Source organism: Diabrotica virgifera, chromosome 4 (assembly GCF_917563875.1).
Source record: "Diabrotica virgifera virgifera chromosome 4, PGI_DIABVI_V3a".
Lineage (NCBI taxonomy): Eukaryota > Metazoa > Arthropoda > Insecta > Coleoptera > Chrysomelidae > Diabrotica > Diabrotica virgifera.
Window position 1 is genome coordinate 109,968,991 of NC_065446.1, and position 22,617 is coordinate 109,991,607.

Sequence of the window (22,617 nt, forward strand, 5' to 3'; positions counted from 1 at the left end):
ATTAATTATAAATGTCCTATGCTCGTTTTCAAATATGCCTGGAACATTAAGGGGATGGGTACGTATTTTCGGCTGCAATGCTATTCAAATGGGGATTCATTTTTTTCGAATCCTGAGAAAACTAATAAGTATTTTTAAAAAATTTAAACGCAGAATGAAAGATTACGTTATTAGCGAGGGCTGAAAGTCCCCGAGAACTTCTATAATGTTTATTTTAATAAGTTACAGGGGTGAAAAACTAAGAGCAAATTGAGTGTGATTTTTAATTTCAAATATCTCATTCAAAATAAACTTTTTATTTATTCTAAGAGACTTTCGGCCATCGGTAATAATTTAGTCTTTCATTCTGCGTTAAAATTTTAAAAAAATATTTATTGGTTTTTTCAGGATTCGAAAAAAATGAGCACAATGTCCGTGGTAATATTTTCCATATCTATCTTTGTCTTAAAACGCACTCAGTCGAATAGAATATTGTCAGCATATTGTCAGTCAGACAGTGACAATCAGTGACAATTTTAAATATTTGATATGATATCGGGAATATTTTAAGTTGTCGATTAAATAATATTGATACCTATATAGTGTATTTGATAAAAATAATTGATTTAAGTCGTGAACTTAATAAAAAATTATTTATTGTGTATTATTTGTGGAAGATCCAAGCAGATAATACATCAGGATAATATATTCTGTGATCCAAGTATTTTGTTGTTAAATATGTTCAAAATTGTAAGCGTTCCATAGTAACAATATATTATTAAAAAACCACTTTAACACTTTTCCTCTTTTCTCGATTGAGTATTAGTTTTTGTTGTACATATAAATTATTACAATCACTGACTACATAGTTAGTGAAAAAATTATCACATTTATTAACTGAATTAATATTTTGCAATTATACAAATAACAGTTGTTATCCAAGACCATTCAAAAGCCATCTCTTTAAGTTAATGATGACATTTTCAAGTAGAATGGCATCCTAGTAATGTTTACATATCCATACCAGTGTGAATTTTACTACACGCAATTTGCCGTGTAAAGAGAGAAAAAGTAGGGATTGTGCCACTACTATCGGATATTAGAAATCATCAAGGCTCACCTGACCTTGTTTACAGCTGACTTAAAAAGTTCATTAGTGGTGCAGCCAAACCACTCTCTCAAATTCCCCAACCATGACATTATTCTACGACCTGGATTGCGTTTTCCTTCTTCCTATTTGTTTAAAAAATTAAAATTTTTTGCTAATAAATTTTTTACTGGACGGAGGACTGAACGGTTTCAACGGCTCTGATTTCACTCCATCATACTCGCTCACAGAATGTCATCTTTGCTTGTATTTCATTGATGAAATAAAGACTATTTAATTTAACAAAGATAGTTTAAATAAATAGACATTTCATCTTTCAAATGAGACATTTTGCATTCAGAGCGTTAAAAGTTCTACAACATAGCAAACAATATATAGTTTTATTTTGTTATAAATACATCAACATATAAAAACTTATTTTTAACAACATTAAAGCATCTGTGGGATTAATTATTAGTGTGTTATTTATTTGTCCCCGTTCGAGTTTAATAGGATTAAAAAAGAAGAAAAGAGAATTAATATTAGAGTTATATAAAAATTAGGAGAAGCAATTTCGTTCTTTGTTTTTATTTCATAAAATTTCATAAAGATGACATTCTGAGTAAGTATGATTTTCTGGAGCGAAATCAGAGCCGCTGAAACCGTCCGGTGAAACAATTAATAACAAAATATTTTAATTTGTTTAAACAAATATTGTTTAAATAATTATACAGCATTCAAATGAGAATATTTGTATTTAAAATATTAAAAGATACACGTGTTACGTTTTTCTAAAAAATTCTACAACATAGGAAAAAATATGTGGCTTTATTTTTTTATAAATAAATTAATTTATCATAACAAAACTAAAGCATATTTGGGATTTGATAGCACGTTATTTAGATGTCTCTACTCGAGTTACTTCGGATTAAAAAAATAATGAAGAAAATTGATTGATTGGAAGCCAAGAAAATGCATTTTTTTAAGTATGCCGATTTTTGAACTTTGAGGTTTAAATTCCTTCAACTTCAATAGCGCAATACTGATGGTTTTTATTATTATAATATATTATATGATTATCTTGAGCATAGGAGAAAATACACAAGGAGAAAAAGAATTGAAAGTGTAAGGTAATAGTTTATAGATTATCATCCTATTGTTTATAACTTCGTTGCAAATACCGGCCAAATTTAACCGGTTATATCTCAAAAACTGGTCCTCACAATTCAACTTTTTTCTTTTAAAATAAGCGTCGTACCGAGTATTTTCTAGTGCCGTTTTGTAAATTTAATTTAAGATAATACTAACGGAGATATTCTATTTGTTTATAAGCCAAAAAAATTGTTTATAATTTTAAAACATTACCGAGGCCGCTTAAATAATCCGATTTTAATTATATAAAGTGTATTAGATAGGTAGAGCGCCTTTTTATATCTAAAAAATTAGTAAACTTCTAAATGGTCTAGTTTTTGTTCCGAAGGATTTTAAAAAATTTGAACATTTAAAAAAAAATAGATTGCAAATTTATTATGCAAAATCTATTAGGTGGATTTTAATCAAATTTGGTGGACGGTTTAAGTATGTTATATGAATTTTCTAAGCAAATTACGAAGGTTTTAAGTGCCACCAAAGTGGTTGAAAAACATTGAATAAAAACAGGCTTATTTTGCCCCCTTATTTTGTATTTATTGCTATTTTGCAGAAAGGGTAATAATTTAACACATTTTTAACCAGTCGTATATCATACAAAATTCAATTTTCTTTATTTTATTTCTAAACGACTTTGTTATAAAGTTATAAGCAAAGAAAGTAGAAAAAAATCGATGTTTTTAGAAATTTCAAATATTTTAATTTTTTTATTAATGTTCCGGGCATATTTGAGAAAGAGCATATAAACCGGGAGATATTAACAGAACTTCAACCACGATTTTCTGAGTCCTGCCGTTTGCAATACTGGAAGATTAGAAAAGGTACTTACAATTTATGGAAAAATCCACGGGTTTCCTGTGCCATTTTCCTGGGAAAATTAAATTGTCCATGAGGAAAAAAATGGGGAGTTGCGATGAATTTCTGAGTCCTGCCATATCCATAGAATGACAGGATACTATCAATTTTATGAAGAAAATTTTTTGGGCGGGAGGGTTGCAAAAGGACTAAGGGAGTATATGGATATACGAACATGTAATTAAAATAATGAAATTTTCAAAAATGTTGGCATGACGTCTCCTAATGTTTAACTGCACTTGTCCCTTGGAAAATTCTGTGGAAAATTTTCACCCTGGTTCCGTGATTTTCTTAGTCATAAAATAAATTTTATTATAAAATAAATAATTTAAATAGACATTATACAAAATGGCAGGATGTTTAGTTACACCTTTTTTACTATACATAGTTAAAAAATGTGTAAGAAAATTCGTGGAAAGTTACACGATTTTCTGAGTCATGCCATTTTGGACATATCTCAAGAATGTTAATATAAAGCTGTTTACAAAGATGCAGGATGGTTGTGTAGTTATTTCGTATATAAAAATAAAATTTTAAGTCAGTAAAATTATTGCAGGTTGTTATACAAACATATTCATATCACCACAATTTTCTGAGTCCATGCCATGTTAAGTATGCTTAAAAAACACTAATCTAAAACCGTTTACAATGTGGCAGGATAAACGCAAAGATTTTTAATACATACAAATTAATTTTTATATCGTTAAAAGAATCGTACGGTATAAAATATTATTTTCCTCAGTAATGTCTCGGATTTTTACACATCTTTCAAATCTAATACCAAACCGTAACATATTTATTTTAAGCGATTAGATTATATATTTGTACTTAAGTAAACGTAATAAAAGTAATAGGACGAAAATCAATAATTTTACAATTAACTGGTTATGGTAGGGATTGTACCTGTTATACAGGGTGTCCAGAAACTCTTCTAACAATCCAATCTCGGAGATTCCTCAAATAATTTTAAGAGAATTTAACTCAATTCACCTCGTCCGAAAATGCTTTCCAAGGAAGCTAGAGCTCTTTAAAGATGGCGTATTCTAATTAGTTTTTTTAATAGCTCCAGAACACTTCTATTTATAAAAACGAAAACTGGTAGGTACTTACACACCTATTTATCTTCGAGATAAATCGATTCCATCATTTGTCAATTTTTAGTACCGGTCATAGACGTCCGTTTAGGGTAGGGAAACGGATATTTTATCGCATAACTTTTCTGTATTTAACTTTTAAGCATTTTTGACACTGGATTATTAAACTATGGGGCATTCTTGTACTAAAAGGTATTCTTGCTTTAAGTCAGTAGGATACGCCGTGTTCTGAAAAATCGATTTGAAAAATTTTTCGGTTTTTGAATTTGAAAAAAAGATAAAAAAAAACTATTTAGAACAACAAAAAATGGTACATTTATTTCTCCTCCAGAGATGAATATTTTATCAATGGTGAATTTCTACTATCGGTCATAGGCGTCCGTCTTGGGTAGATCAACGAAATCTCATAACTTGCTTTAATTTTTAAGCATTTTCGACAGTAGAGTATTAAATTATGAGGTATTCTAGTACTAAAAGTTACTCTTGCTTTAAGTCGGTAAATACACCGTTTTTTTTTAATTTTTTGGAAATTTTTCTTAAATTCAAAATACGAAAAATTTTGAAATTGATTTTTCTAGAAAACGGTGCATCCTACTGACTTAAAGCAAGAGTACCGTTTAGTACTAGAATACCTCAAAGTTTAATAATATAGTGTCAAAATGCTTAAAAGTTAAAGAAAAAAAAGTTATGCGATAAAATAAATAACCGTTGCCCTACCCAAAACGGACTCCTATGACCGGTACTAGAGATCGATTTATCTCTGGAAGATCAAACGGCGGACCAGTTTTTGTCTATCGAAATGGAAGCGTTCTGGAGATAAAAAAAATCTAATTACAAGGCGCCATGCCATCTTCAAAGAGCTCTAGCTCCCTTAGGAAACACTTTTGGATTATGTGAATTGTGTTAAATTGTCTTAAAATTATCTTAGGAATCTTAAAATTATATATATCTTAAAATTATGTTCTATTTAAAAAAAACATAAGTTTGTGTCACTCTGTCAATACGGGTAGCCCCGTATATAAGAAAATATTTTTAAATTATGATCCTCTCTTTGCCCCACGTTTTACCTAAATAACTTTTTTTCGTATCTCTTACGACAAACGAGTAATTGGACTTTGTCACACTAATGCCCCACCCTGTATATGAAATAACTATAAAACCATCCTGCCTCTTTGTAAATAGACTTATAGTAGGGGAGCGAAGTACGCTAAATATGCAGTCACTCGAGCGCTTTGGGGACCTATTGGGATGTGAAGAGTAGGCCCTAAAACCAAAAAAAGTTAAGTAAAGTTTTCCATTTTAGTGGGCGCTTGCCATTTTTTAATTTAATTTTTCATTTCCAATAATAGTTTTTCCCAATTATAGCGCCATCTCTCCATAATTTGAAAAAATGTTTATTATAATAATAAGCTGCTTATTTTTACGTTATGAATCCAAATATGGAATAAAAATTTGGGGCTCCTTTTTAAGATTTTAAAGTAACCCCCACCCCACCTCCGTGGGGGTCGTGTTTGGTACCATTCGATAGATTTTTCAAAAATTTTGATTAAGTGTATTTTGCAGTTTTTCGATCTAATGTTTATTTTGCGAAATATCGCGAGATTTGTATTTAAAATTTTAAATTTACCCCCCACCCCTCTCCGTGGGGGTCATGTTTGGTATCATTCGATAGATTTTTGAAAAATATTGAACACGTATATTTTAGTTTTTCGATCTAACGTTCATTTCGCGAATTATTCGCTTTTCTTTTGTGAAACTTTTTAACTCACCCATTTCCTTACGCCCCGCTCAAATCGTCAGATTTTTGAAATATACACTGTTTTGCGTGTCCTTAACTTACCTTATCTTATTCTGACAATTTCGAGTATTTTTAAGGATAGATTTTTTTTTTCGGGCCCCCCTTAATGAACTCCCCTGTGTTAAGAGCTAATATATGGTAGAGGTACATCTGCAGGGCACCAGGTTTCTCCCCATATGATAATCTGACGCGCTCGAGTAACTGCAAAAATCCCCGCTTGGGCTCCCCTACCATTATATTAAGATTCTTGAAACATATGCAAAATGGCATGACTCAGAATATCGTGGAATTTTTCACGAATTTTCTTACAAATCTAGGACTCCTGCCGTCTTACAAGAACCGTTTAACCTTCCTGCCAAGTATCGAAAAAGTATTGATTGCATTTGAGTATTATAACTTTTTAAAGGCAGGACTCAGAAAATCACGGAATCAGGGTAAAAATTTTCCGCATAATTTTCCAAGGGACAAGTATACTTAAACAGAAGGAGACGTCATGCCACCATTTTTTTATCATTTTGAAATAAATATGTTTAATTTATTTAGTTTGCAGGACCCAGAAAATATTTTCTTCATAAAATCCATAGTATCATGTCATTCAACGGATATGGCAGGACTCAGAAATTCATTGCAAAAATTCATATTTTTATTTTTTGGGAAAATATAATTTTTACAGGAAAATGTCACAGGAAATTTGTGGATATTTCCACAAATTGTAAGTACCTCGTCTACCCTTCCACTATTGCAAAAGGCAGGACTTAGAAAATCGTGGCTGAACTTCTGTATAATATCTGCCGGTCTAGTAAATCAATTATTATTATTGAAGTTGTTACCTAACTTTATCTGCAAAAATCCGAATGCCTCCTCTCACATCCAAAGATGGACTTTTTTTCACAGATCCGCCCTGGTCTAATAGATTTTCTCCAATTTTTAATTTAATTTTTGACCATGGTCCACTGTAAGGTTTATTCAATTCAATTCATTCTTTACTTGTTTCATAACTACTCGAGGCCGGTCCTGGAATGAAGCCAGACACAATCATTCACGGCGCTAGTTAAAGAAGCAAGAACTGCATTTTAACCTCCATTCGGTTTTTATTGCCAAAAATATTCATAGCACTCCAAATTTCTTTAACAAAAGAAGAGAAAGCTTAAAAAAGAATAACAGGAAAAATGGAGTCGAAGTCAATAGCGTATTTGCGATACAATTTAGGGGGTTTAGCAGTATTTACTATTTAGTAAATGCTTTAGTATTAGTATGTAGTATGTTTCATTATAATGTTCAAAATTTATTTTTCTTTGAATGGAAACTATTATTACTAAAAACTTGAGACTAAGGGCAAACTCTCTAGTATCCCTTAGGTTCTGTTAATTTATTGCACAAATATTAAGCTGTACCATAACTTGCACTATACTCTGCTTTTCACTTAACTAACTCAAAGAGTTTCTTCATCTTGAATCGTCTAACCAGGTCGGTGTTGTGAAGAAGCTGAATAGCCTCAACGTTGACATGTTGAAAAAGTTGTTGTTTTTGGCTCTTGGCTAATTTTTCAATGGTCTTGTTAACAGTGTACATTTCTAGGTCCCTATGGAGATCACTGTTCCTATAGTACCAAGGAGCGTTGACAATGCTCCTTAGGACTTTATTTGGAATCGCTTCTTGATGTCTAAATTTGTCAAAAACTCTATCTAAAGTGTATGATTCCAATAATTTTGTGTGTTTACTTGGCAAAATCTTTCTTAACTTATATGTATTTAAGTCCTTCGTGCCTTACGTCTGCCATATTTCTTCGTGGAATATAGCGGAGCAAACCTACTTTTCTTCTAGTGACTTGGTCGATGGTTGAAAGACTATCTATTCTAAAAACTGTTATTGGAGTGATGGAGTTAGAACCTTAGCATCTATAAGAAGTTTTAGACTTTTCAGCAATCGCTTTTCGTATAGCTTCAAAATTGCAAGCAGTAATGAAATCGGTATATATGATGATATTGTATTAAGTTAGTATTATATCTTTCCAGTTTAAAGGATCATCATATCTTGGAGATCTTTGGAATACCCTAAAAGTTTTGAGGCGATACACGAACAACATAAGCAATAAAAATATCTACAGAATTGAATTAATTCAATTACAATCCAATTTGCCATAGAATTTTCCTTTTGATTTAATAGTACAGTTTTCAATACCAATCTGGTTCCATCTCATATTTCTCTATAGGGGAGTGCAATTAGAACGAGAAGATACAATGTTTCGGAAAAAATCAAACAAGGTTATATTTTTCTAAAACTTTTTTTGTTAGTTTATAAATATGTTAAAGTAAAAAGTTCTACTCACAAATTTCGCCGCTAATTGTTTATTAATTGTTTAAACAATAACAATTGTTTTGTATAAATAATGTTAAGAGTATGGGTGAATTCAACATTTTATTTTGATAAAAAATGTTTTTATTTTAGTTTTGATTATGCTGAACCCGAATCTGACATTACAATTTGCAAATTCAAAATGGCGGATTCAAAATGGTGGATTTTTTCCTAAAATTCCTTAAAAAGCAGTTATAAAATCCGAATTTTTTTTTTATAAAACGTGTTTGTTTGCATATATGTGGATATTTTTGAGAGGTTGCTGAACCTGAATCAAATTTTGATAATTTAAATTATAAAATGGCAGATCCAAAATGGCGGATAACCTAAAAAAATAGTTGTAAAATCATAATTTCTTTACAAAATGTATTTATTTCTACATATATTTATTTTTGAGAGCTTTGATAAACCTAACTTAAATGTTAACATTATAAACTATAAAATGGCGGATCCAAAATGCGGATTTTCTAAAAAGAGCATAAAAAAGAACATTTTTCTAAAACATTTATTGTCTTTATTTTTAACAGGTTGTTGAATCTGAATTAAAGAATAAAAATTTAAATTTCAAAATGGCGGATCCAAAATGGCGGATATTTAAATGAAAAACAAGTAGAATCCAATCAAACAAATATGGAATTTCATTCTTAAAAAAAAAGATAAACAAATAATTTTCACAAAAATATTAAAAATTAAAATGTATTAGAAAGAAAGAACCAATTATTCAAAATCTATCTCTTCAATATTCAAAAAATTGTTGCAATGGAATCATAAATAAAAAGTTATTCTTAGTAAAAAGCTCTGCATATTCTAAAACTTTAAATGCAATCATAAAATATCAATTTTTATCAATTTTGTACAAGATATGTCAATAAATAAAAATTTCAGTTAGGAGTAAAATACCTATATTTTTCATAATACTGAAAATTGTTATTATGGAAAGTTGTTCAGAATTAAAAACGATGTGTCAATATGCAATTACACTTTTATGCAATTTTTTTACATAATACCTCGTATAATATTGATAAAATATAATATTTTATATTTGCATATTAAGTGTTAGACCATGCACAGCTATTTATGACGAATAACTTTCTTCATAAAATTAATAATAAATCAGTTATCATAAATAATAAGTGAAAATTTAATGATGTTTGGTATAATTAGTTTGAAACAATATTAAAAAAAAACAAATTTTCAATTAGAAGGATATAATTACATATTGGAACATAGTTTTTAATTCCAAACAACTTTTTTTTATAAAAATTTTCGATATTGTGAAATATAAAGGTACTTTACTCTTGAGTGAAATTCATATTTTTTGACATACCTCGTAAAAAATTAACAAAATTTGATATTTGATGGTTGCATCTTATGTTGTATACGATGCAGAGTATTTTATAAAGAATAACTTTTTTTCGTAAAACTGATATTAAAAAAGTTATCAATAGGTTCCAAGTTACGCAGACATACTGTATAAGAGCTAAAAAAAAATTTTTTGTTGAACATTTATTATTTTTGAAGCTTATTATTAAATTAATTTTAGGTAAGTTTTACAGAAAAAAGTTTTGATCACTCTGTATATACATTTTTTCAGCTGGTAATTTTCGGTTTTTGTATTACATTTTTGTTATCTTTCTTAGTTTTCTCAAAAAGAAATTGTTTATTTCATTTTTAATCTAAAATAATTCAGAGTTTTATAAAGATTACATCCTAGGCTTTAAAAAAATATTAAAAAAATTGTATTAGATTTATTCAAACTTAAGTAATACCGTCTTAAAGTGGTGGGAATTCTGTAAAACTACGAAGTTTTCAAAAATTACATTTTTGAGACAGCGTATTATTTGAATTAAATTTTTGAGATTTTTTTTGAATGAAACATCGTTTGTTAAGATGATTGAGAGGTAAGGTGTCCAAATTTGAGAGCTTTGTAAGTAAAATTGTATTAGTTACACATTTTTAAATCATTTTTAAACAAAATTCATGTAAGTCTCACTTTCCGCCCACACCGTACTTATGTCCATACATTTTATTTCTTTTTATTACAACCATAAGATAGCTTATTTTATCTTCTTTCATGTCCAATTTGTAAAATTTCTTTTGATCCATTAGTTAAAGAACTACATTAAAAAAACTCAACCGTGCACTTCTTCCAACGCTAGTTTACATTGCGCCAATGTGTGTGAGAAGGGTGACTTTAGCGTTATAAATAAAAAATTACAGAAGCTAGAGATTTAATTTTAGAAAAATCTTTATATAAGGTTTTTTTCGTAAAATTTTCTGAATTTTTCAATGGTCAAGTCAGTTTTTTTCTAAAAATTATATTTTCGGAGGTATTTAAAAAAACATCTAACTTCGCTGTTCATTTGTTTAATAAAAAAATGAAGCACCCACTTCTCGAGTAGAACTTTTTGATATGTTGTTTATTAAACATTTCTTAATGAAATTACAAAAAGTTTTATCTTGTTTGATTTTTTCCGAAGTGAAAATCTAAATGCACTCCCCTACTAATCAAATAATCAGTCTTAATCAATTACCACGTGTACCTCCCCACGTGTCCGACACATAGTTCTTGCAATCTGAAACTTTATAAATATGTCAGAAAATTTGCTGGTATGACATTTCAGCTCTTTCCTTTAATCTTCCATAGTTGCCTGTCCGCCAGAACATTTAATATAGAGTTTGATCAATCATCATTTACTATACCTACCACATGTTTCTTAAATCAAATTTTCATTTCATATATTATCGGATTCATTTAGACTACACATTTAATTTTATAGCATAATACATATTTAATATAGTTATCATTATTCGAATGCATGAGCAGACGTACAAGTTATCAAACACCCTTTTCAATCTATCAATAAATTCAAAATTTAAACTTACCATAGACAATACAGCAGGAGGCTGGTTGGTGCCCATACCCAATAATCAAATAAAATAAGATTAAAACCAAATTTTAGGTTCATTTTAAGGGCACCCAAAGTCCCATTTAACGACAATGTTAACATTATGTCACATAGCTCTGCAACCAAAGCACTTAGAGACCTAATTTTTATTTTATTTTGAAACTACATGCATTGTTTAGTCCCGCGTAGATTTTTGTAAAGTTAGAGTGAAAGAAACATTTATTTTAATTTTTTTTAAATACTCTTACAAAAAACCCAAAAAAGTTTGGATTTTATTTTTTATTTTACTTGTTTTTATACATTTTTCAATAAAACTTCACGCTGGACTAGACATTATCTATCTACAACCACTGTAAAAATTTGGACCTTATATCCTCTAAGAATCCAGAGATATCTGACATCAAAAGTTAAAAACCTAGTATTCGGGAAATCGCACAAACATAAAACACTCTAATAGGTTATAAAGCTACTGGTACACGGTAAGTTGAGTGCAGACGTTCAGAAAATAAATAGTTTCGTAACCATGGATATTTTGTACTATAATGTGTTATATATCGTTGAAAAGAGAAGATTTCAGAGAATAATTTTCAATCATACCGCAAAAAACTTAAAAAAATAAATTTTCAGACTTTGGGTGCCCTTAAATTAACACCCCCCCCCCCCCCGACCCATTATTAAGTCATCCGTTTCCGTTGAACCATGCCGACTTGTCAATGTCATATAACTGCAGTATCACCAACCATTATATTATGCCAATATACTTTGAATTTAAAATTTACTAGATTTACCAAAGCAATTAACTTACTGCATTCATGAAACAGTTGATATACTTGCCCGTTGGATTATGCATTAGTAATTTCGTTATACTTATCGAACTTTCACTCCACAATTTCTTCTTTTTTGAAAAATACATTTATTGTTATTGACAAAATTTGTACATTTGTATTGTTACAATAGAATCACTTTATAGTAGTTGTTACACATAATTTATGGATGTTGCTATTTAATATTTAATAATTTAACAATATTTAACAATATTCATTTTGTAAATTTTATGTCAATAACAGATTTTACTTAAAGTTGGCAAACGTTACCAAAAATTTTGAGAAGAAGAATCTGACATTTCAGCTAACCTCCATCTGTCTAAACACTGTCAAAATTCCCTCTCAATGAGGAAACACAAAAACTAAATTTGATTTAAAAAAAAATAAAAATCGGTTATTTAAGTGAATTTTACAAATGTAGTGCTACTTCCCATCAAAATTTAAACCACTCGTTGTTTTTTCTGTGTAGTTATATTAATCTTATGTGTTCTGTGTTAATTTATTTATTTATTTTAATAATTTCTCAATGTAAGTGCCTACACCCTGTAATAATTTATTCAATATTTCTTTCTGAACATATAGTCCAGAAAGCCACTGCGCATCCGCTAGGAAAAATATTCTAATTCTGATTTTTTGCAAAATCTTACTCAAAAAGGACTCCTTTTAACAAATTTGCATGTTGCCAGGACCAAAAAGTGGTCAAAAATTTTTTAAACGTTTTTTTTTTGTTTTTTCTTAAAATTATTTTTTTGCATGGAAAAAAGTTTTTTTAGATTTTTTGGATCATTCCAAACAGAAAAGGTCTTTAGTGACTTTTCTCTAAAAATGATAGTTTTTGACATATTATAAGCGATTAAAAATTGAAAAATTGCGAAATCGGCCATTTTTAACCCTCAAAAACTATGTGAAAAACTGAAAATTTGAATGTTGCCAAGGTAGGTAGATATTCTTTAAACATCAATTGATGAAATCCCGAAGAGTTTTTTGCAATACAATATTCAAAACTCCTTTGTTTTTTAATTGCTAATCAAGCGTGCGCGACACTATTTTCCACCGACAGTATGGTGCAAATGAAAGGAATAAATTCGTTATTTCGTAAACCGGCGACTTTAAGAAAAAATCCCGAAACAGGTCGATTTTTATTTTTAAGTTATGATATTGTGGCATATATGGTATACCAGTGACATCATCCATCTGGGCGTGATGACGTAATCGATGATTTTTTCAAATAAGAATAGAGGTCGTGTGCTAGTTCATTTGAAAGGTTCTTCAATTTTCTATTAAGTAATATAAACATTTATATAATTATTTATACAGGGTGTCCAAAAAATTTTTATTAAATTAAATTATTTGACAAAAAAACAAGTAGAAGGACACCCTGGATATATGCCACAATATCATAACTTAAAAATAAAAATCGACCTGTTTCGGGATTTTTCCTTAAAGTCGCCGGTTTACGAAATAACGAATTTATCCCTTTCATTTGCACCATACTGTCGGTGGAAAATAGTGTCGCGCACGCTTGATTAGCAATTAAAAAACAAAGAAGTTTTGAATATTGTATTGCAAAAAACTCTTCGGGATTTCATCTATCGATGTTTAAAGAATATCTACCTACCTTGGCAACATTCAAATTTTCAATTTTTCACATAGTATTTGAGGGTTAAAAATGGCCGATTTCCCAATTTTTCATTTTTTAATCGCTTATAGTTATGTCTAAAACTATATATGTCTTATGTCTAAAACTATCATTTTTAGAGAAAAGTTACCAAAAACCTTTTCTGTTTGGAATGATCCAAAAAACCTAAAAAAAACTTTTTTCCATGCAAAAAAAAATACTTTAGGAAAAAACAAAAAAAAACGTTTAAAAAAATTTTGACCAACTTTTGGTCCTGGCTACATGCAAATTTGTTCAAAGGAGTCCTTTTTGAGTAAGATTTTGCAGAAAATCCGAATTAGAATATTTTTCCTAGCGGATGCGCAGTGGCTTTCTGGACTAATAGACTATCATAGAATAGCTTAAACAAACCCCTTCCTTTCTCAGATCACCTTTAATGTTCTACAGTTTTTTCAACCAATTTTTAATTTGATATTCTTTTTTATCTAAATAATTTTCTTATAGTTCTCTACATTTCATAGATTTCCTAGTGTTAGGCACCTACAATGATACAAAATAACTGACATTCCGTAGTCCTGTGACCGGGAACAATACAAACTTGAAATTTATTCCTTTTTGTCATTTTCCTTACTTCGACCTTTGCGCATAGCTCAAACACCTAAGAGCAAAGACCTTCACAATCGTACAAGTGTTTACAATAAGTCAATTTACACCTTAGCTGCATCTATGAACATTCCCGCCCGAACGTTGTCTTTCTCATAACTAATACATCTGTCTCTGTTTCACACCACACATCTGCCTTCAGGATCCATTCCAATTCACTGTGTTTTGACCTACGAAGCATGTCCCCTTACCCAGTCCCTCACCTAGCTATCCTATTAGCATAATCTGGACGTTTAAACATGTTATCGATGAACTTACAAAGCATCCCTTGTAACGGCATGTAAGTGGATCAAAATTATATAGTTTTTAGTTTTTTGGAAATTTTTAATAATTTTAAAATTTAACTTAATTTAACAAATAGTCATAAACCGCATGCATCTAAGTGCGTATGCGTGCTTATGAGTACGTGTTTCTCATATGTGTGCATACGTATGTACCAGTTTGTTGTTCTGAAATGTCAACAGTTACATACCTTTCAAAAAAAAATTTGGGCTTTCTATTTGCATTTTGATATAACCAGACAATGTTCTAACTCTGGCTTTCTTTAATTGTAGCATTTAACTCCTTGTAACGCCGACCTGAAGATGATCTGAATATTGTAGAGTTCGAAACCGGTCGTCGAAGTATTATTAAATGATTGTGAGTAAGTCTGTGTTTCTTTACTTCATTTAAAAATGGAAACATTTTTGGAAACAAATGTATGAGAATACCAACGAAATGCAAGACCAGCCCCTTCCCAAAAATACAAACCAAGGATCAGAATTAATGCCCGAAATAATACCGTACGAAGTCAAAATGATACTTTTAGAAATAAAAAATAACAAATCTCTCTGGAGAAGACGGAATAGTGACCGAGGCGATAAAACTAGGTGAAAATACAAGTATCCAGGGTTTGGACAAAATGTTTACCGAATGTAACCTTACAAAGGAAAAACCCCTTCCCAATGGAACAGTGCAGTGAGTTTTATTACACAAGAAAGGAGAAATAACAGTTTTAGAAAACAACCAGCCTATCAGTTTGCTATCGGTTAAGGTAAAAGTTAGGGCATAGATAGGACTGTACTTTAAACATATTTTCAAATATAAAGGGCACCCATATTGACAGGGTAAAACAAACTTTTTACATTTTTGAACTCTCCTCGATGTTCTCGTTTTTTAATATAAGGTTTTGCAAAGGAACTTAATTATTAGGAACGCTACACCGCCTATGTGATCATTTTCTACGGAGTTTTTCTGGTATAGTTCGTGACCAGATTTGAAGATGGTATAATGCTTCTTCTTGTATGCGAGTTTCACACAGGCCAGTATATCCATTGGGTATTTGGGAGCTCTTGTTCTGATTCGTCGAGATGTTCTTGGATCCTTATAGTTCTTATATTGTAAGTGGCTATACGAAGAATGCATGAGGCTGACTGATTGCTTAGTGTGAGATTCTGAGTATCCAATTTAATTCACCTGGGGTAATTTCATATTGATACTCGACATCTTCAATTGATAGGTTTTACCATATGTAAAATGCCATGCTTGCTGAGCAGGTTGGCGAGTGGTCAAGGATGTAGGGGGAGATATTTGGGAAAAGACGGAAGCGGGTATAAGGGAAGGACGTCAGCGGCTAGCAAAAAGCAGAGTCACAAGTCCTATAGCAACCTATCCTCTACACTCTACCGGGTTCGTAGAGGAGTATCACCTGCTATTTTAGTGCTAACGTGTCATGTATTACCAATCATAAAAAGCATGCTCTCGTTTCTTTATTTCATCGTGAAGCAGTTGAACCGAAAATGGAAGAAGGTTCAGTCGTATGGTATACGGATGGATCTAAGATATATGAAAGAGCAAGAGTGGGAGTTACTGGACCCAAAGATATATGAAAGAGCAGGAGTGGGAGTTACTGGGCCCAATTTCAGGCTATCCAAATCTTTTGGAAACGCTTTAACTATCTTTCAGGCAGAAATACATGCCATAGACATTAGTGCCCAGGAATGTCTCAACCGACACACTCGTAGGGCAAAAGTATTTATTTTATTAGACAGTCAACAATCCCTCAAGAAGCTGGCGGAACGCAACAAAGTAAGTAACTTTGATGTGGGTGCCAGGTCACAAGGGAATTGCAGGAAATGAGGAAGCTGATAGCCTCGTAAAAGAAGGGGCCAATACCCCATTCCAAGGTCCAGAACCCTTCTGTGGACTATCAAAAAGCCACATCTGAGAGGAACTCCGGACCTGGGACCTCAATCAACTACAAGTATACTGGTCTAACACACCAGGACAAAGGCAAGCAAAAAGGCTCATAAAAGTGTCGTCTACTGCAACAAACCACCTTCTCAAAATGAGTAAAAAAGATATAAAAATCGTCACTGGCCTTCTCACTGGTCACTGCCCTCTGATATATCATCTCAAGAAAATGGGCAAATCAGATAGTGAGAACTGTCGTTTTTGTGACAACGAAAAAGAAACTGTAGAACATAACTACGCAACTGCGTAGCACTGTTCTGCAAACGACTAAAATTACCAGAAGAGGTTAAACTAGCGCCCTTTGACATAGAAAACAAGTCATCTGGATGCTAATTGCTAATCAACTTCATCAGAAATATTGGCATCCAGAATTTAACTAGATTAAGGTATGATCTTTTCTACCATTTCTTTACTCCCCGCTCAACATTAGATTTTTGAAATATACACTATTCTCATGTACTTATCTTATCTTAATCAGTGGCGGATTACCGGGAGGTGTCACGTGGGTCATGACCCCCCATCCCAGACTAAAAATATCTTCAATAATCCTAAAAAAAAACCGAAAGACGTCAAACAAAAAAAGTTTTTAGGCCCATCCAAAAAATAATTGAAAACCCACTTATCCTAGGGGGTGGTAAGACTAAGTGACCTTGCATCAGAGAAAAGTAATTAATTCACCCTCAAATCCGTGCCCCCCCCCCCGCCCTCCGCCAAAATTTCTTGATCCGCCACTGATATTAATCTGACAATTTCGAGGGCAATCACTATTGCGAAGGCTTTCCGATCTTCTACAATGTGGAATAATTATCCTGCATTTGATATCTCCAGTCCATTCACGAATTATTATTTTTTAACCAAGAAAATTGTTTTCGTCCTACACCTCTACGATCCACTATTTTGCCTTTAAGGATTAGTTGTAATACTTTATATCTATTTATCCTCACTATATGTCCCAGGAAAGATATTTTCCGGTGTGTAGCAGCCTTTAGCAACTCCCTGTCTTTATTGACCATGCTTAGTACTACTTCTTCATTATTTTTCTTGCTTTACGAGGTATCTTCAGCGTCCGTCTATGAATCCACATTTCCAATACTTCAATTCTAATCATGATCAATACTTTTAGCGTCCGCACCTCTGCACCATACAAAAGTACAGACCAAACATATATCACTTAACCATTCTTTGTCTTAGTTCCAAACTGAGATGATTATTGCTATCCTTCGTTTTATTTCCATCTCTGGATCTGGATGCATAGGTATTTGTTTTTGTGGGCTTTTTGTTAGAGTAGTAGAAAGGTAGTTAAGATAGTTAAAGTATGATAGTTAAAGTATGACAAAAGATCTTTATAGGTCGAAGTGATGAGAGGCTGGATTTTCAATAGGAGAATAAGTGGAGATAAGGCAATATGGATTTTCACTATTAAAATTATTAGCCGAATCTCTCCTATTTGGTTTCTAATTCCCATAAATCACAACATTTTGATAAAAAAACTAAATTTCTACGGAATTCGAGGTATTTCTTTAGATTGGTTCCAATCTTACTTGGATGATAGAACACAACTGGTTAGAGCAAATGATACAGACTCTAGTCTCAAAAACATTGTATGTGGGGTACCTTAAGGTTCAGTATTGGGTCCTCCACTTTTCCTTATCTTTAATAATGACATCACTAGTTTAAAAATCTATGGAAAAATCTTTCTTTTTGCTGATGATACCAGTATCACTTGGAGCAACTCAAACATTGCAACTCTTCATGCTACTATAACTTCTGATCTACTTACAATAAAAACCTGGTCTGACTCTAATTTACTCTCATTTAACGTAGATAAAACAGCAGCATTGTCTTATAAAGGAGCTCTTCAACCCTTACCTCTAATAACAGCCAGATCAGTACCGTTGATTCTGTAAAATTTCTTGGTATTTTTTTAGACAGCAACCTTAAATGGTCTCTCCATATCGATTTGTTAAGAAAGAAACTATCTTCAGCTAGCTATGCTATAAGATCTGTTTCGAATGAACTCAATCTAGCATCTTCCAAAATAACATATTTTTCTTTGTTCGAGTCGCATCTTCGTTATGGGCTCCCTTTTTGGGGTTCTGGTACAGCTGCCCAATTCGATGTTATTTTCAAATTACAACAAAAAAGAGCAATAAGATATCTGTTTGGCCTCAGAAGAACAACACATTGCAGAAGTTACTTCAAAGATCACGGAATTTTAACCCTTCCATCTTTGTATATTTTAGAAACTGTTTGCTTAATTCGTAAACATCTACATGTCTTTCCACCAAGACCTAACCATGACTACTTCACGAGAAATTCTACGTTTAACGTCTATTTGCCAACCCCGTCCTCGGAGTCAGTAATGAAATCTATATTATACTCCGCAAAAAAAATTTACAACCATCTCCCACTACAACTTAAATCTGCAGCATCTTTCCCCAAATTCCGTAAGCTGACAAACGCCTACCTATCTGAAAGACCATATTATTCAGTAGAATATTTTCTTAATCAATAACTAAGAAATTACAGTAACCTTTGCACAAGTAGTATTTTTATTATTTTTTTTATCTATATTTGGGTGTCATATGCAGCAGCTTAACTTTTAAAACTTTTTCTATTAATTACTACGTAGACTATGCATTTGCAATTTATTGTAAATTTTGCAATTGATTATTTGTGTTTAACTTCATTATTGTTATTATTATTTTAAATACATTGACGATTTATGTAATTTTAGTAAATTGGATTGTTATTGTTATGTTTTCTTGACTTTTCTAAGCTTTGTCGATAAAATTGTACAATTTTTCATGACAATCAAGCATATTTCTATTTCTATAACAGACTGCCCCATTTGCTGAGTAGTATATTGATGTTTTTCCGCGAATTTTGGCGTTAAATCTTCAGTGAGAAATTAATATTGATGTACCCCCTAAAGTATACTTTGATGGCACGCTAGTGATTCCGGGCGAGATGTCATTTAAAAGTTAATTGTTCAATTTTATGTTTTGCCATCAATCCTTTCTGAGAATTTATAAGCTATATTTTTTGGGTTTTATGGTCCTGTGATGATGAGACCATATTACCTCTTAAAAAATAGGATGTAAAAAATATGCCCTACTAACATATTAACTGTAAATTAGTTTATGTATATGACAAAGGTCAAAGTTTTTGGTCTAAAGCACAATATGCAAAAGTACGTAAAGAAAAAAGTCTTTAGTGTTCCGTGTTGTGATCTTTGACAAACTTTGAATGCAAATCGGTAAAATTAACAAAACGACTGTCACAATTGAAAATAAAATCTATTTCTCCTTTAAATTTTTATATTCTTTCCATCATATCCAACATATTTTCAGTAAACCATGGATTTTCCTGTTTTGTGCCTTGATTGGCTATTTTCAGTCTTGAAGTGTTGCAGTAAATGGAGTATGGATCTGACATAAAATGTATGCAGTTATTAGAAGACAACAGCTAGAGAGGATAGGCTTTTAAAAATATGGGCCGTCAGAAATCGTTGAAGTACTGCTCGAACACTAAAAAATGAGTTGGTAGAAGCTACTGGTACAAGATTAAATATTCAAACCATCCGTAATCGGTTTCACGGAAATGGGTTGAATGCAAGAAGGCCAGCTGCTAGAGTAACAATTTTGACACCCGCACATCGTACAGCCAGAGGCTTCTTTACAGAAGAACATTTTACAGAATTAGATCGCACAATGGAGTAACGAGATGTCTACTGACGAGTCCAGATTTCTTTTAAATCATGTTGATGGCCGTATTAGAGTCTAAAGAAGGTCTACCAGGCGAGCGCTTTTTGGATTCCAAGATTCAAGAAACCCAGGCTTTTGGCGGAGGTTCAATTTATTATGGGTAGTGATGAGCGAGACTGGTCTTAATCTTGCGGTCTTGGTCTTGGTCTTGCAGCAAGACCAAGACCAAGACCAAGACCAAGACCGCCTTTTGGTTGCAAGACCAAGACCAAGACCAAGCTTGCAAGAACAAGACCAAGACCAAGACCGAACCTTGCAAGACCACGCAAGACCAAGACCAACCTGCAAGACTCTTGCACTTTTTTGGGAAAAATTGGATTTTATTATTTAACTTTATTTTTTTAGTTCAATAATATATACTGACATTGTAAGAAACCTTAAACAATATCGAATTTTTAAAATACATAATATTTTGGTTATATTTTTAAGTCGTTTTGATTAAGTCAAACGGTTTGTATTTTCTCAACCTTCAAAGTGTCCAGAAGGCAAGTTTTCAAACGGCGACAGTTCAAGGACAATTGAAATTACTAATGATAGATAGGGTAATCCGTTTAAAAAAAATGCAATTAAAAACGGTTTTTATGTACTTACCAATAGTTTTCGCTTTTTTGTCTAATAAAAATACTGACACTTATTTCAATTCTTTTCGCATAATCGAGGAAAAATGTAGGTCGTTAAATTTAAAATGTATACAAAAAATATCATAATAGATTTTGAAAAGGGATTCACAATGCTGTGAAAGCATTATGGCCTGAATAAAAAATAACTAGTTGTCGATTGTAATGTGTCAAGCTTGGTATCGCAAAATCCAAAGCTTAGGTTCAGTTTCTGAATATAATGACAAAAATTCCGATACTGGGAAATTTTTAAAATTATTTTTTGGATTAATTTTTTACGATCAACGAAAGTTGGAAGTTGAATTATTTGTCAAAATCCCGGATGACAAATGTGTAAAGAATTTTACTGATTTCATAGTTGAAAACTATTTGGAAGAATCTAGGTTTTCCCCAGAAAGGGCCAGTAGTACAAATAGTATGTGCCGCGCTTGAAATGCATGCGCATCATTTCAGTGTGTTTTAAATTCTAGTTTTTACTACCCACATCCGAATATTTTCAACTTTTTAAATGTCATAATGGTATTCAATCCAAAAATATGTGTTTTTACAATGTAGTTTAATAGTTATTTATGATATAAGTGTTAAAAGTACACGTTTAAGGCACGCATGTGAAAGTTTGCAGAATGAGCGATAGCGAGTTCTGCAATTCACATGAGTGCCTTAAAAATCTACTTTTTAACACGCATATCATACAATATTTTTTCTACAAACGTAATTACAGGACAATATCTACAAAACTTTTACTTGAACTTGACTGACATTCCAATTTTATATTTTTTTGACATTACATCAAAATTGCATATACGGTCAATACGAACTGCAGTGCTTTAAATTTTTTTTAAAGCACTAGTGTCTTAAAGTAGCATTTTTAACGCTCGTATGGAGTGCTAAAAATTGCATTTTTAACACAGTTGTAGAAAAATAACATTAAAAAACTGCAAGATAACAAATTACAGAATTAAGCGTTTATAACTCCCCATTAGGTCTATAAATAGGTATGGTAAATATGTACGTAATTTATGTTCTTAAATTTGACCCTTGTAGGATAAATACTACAGTGTTCGAGTGAAAGGAGCAGATCATTATCTGTTAACAACTATAAACCGTTTATCCCTTTTCGTAAAATCCGTGAATTGAAGGTCCCCGACCATTTGTGGCACCTTTAAGAAGCTCTTTTTCTTTAACATTTTATTAAAATACAGGGGCAATAAACAATAATCCAGACTCAAGACGTGCTCTGAAGGCAGGCGGCAGGTATCGACAGCATGCAAAACACAACGTGACACAACCGAAGGCCGGCAATTGCAACAAGGGTTGTAAATGCAGGTTTTGCCTACTGATAAACATTACCATTATAAAAATATACTCTAATCTCTTTATATAGAGAGAAATAATTAGGTCATTAGGTGAATGTATAATGTTAAAATTGGTATCCGTTTGAAACTACATTCTACATTCTGTTAAAATTTTAAAGCAAAAAATATAGTTTCATTCTTCACATTCACACTTCATTTTATTCGAAATTGTTTGGTTCAAATTATTACTACCAAAAAAGCAAGACCAGCAAGACTCTTGCAGCAAGACCAAGACCAAGAACAAGACCGGCTAGTGCAAGACGAAAACCAAGACCAAGACCAAGACTGCCTTTTAGCTGCAAGACCAAGACCAAG

General features: G+C 31.7%; 1 protein-coding gene across 3 annotated transcripts in view; it reads right to left on the reverse strand.

The window, feature by feature from the left end:
* Positions 1–22,617, reverse strand: part of LOC114335897 (cytochrome P450 306a1) — a 517,964-nt gene that overhangs the window by 58,171 nt on the left and 437,176 nt on the right. The window lies entirely within an intron of this gene.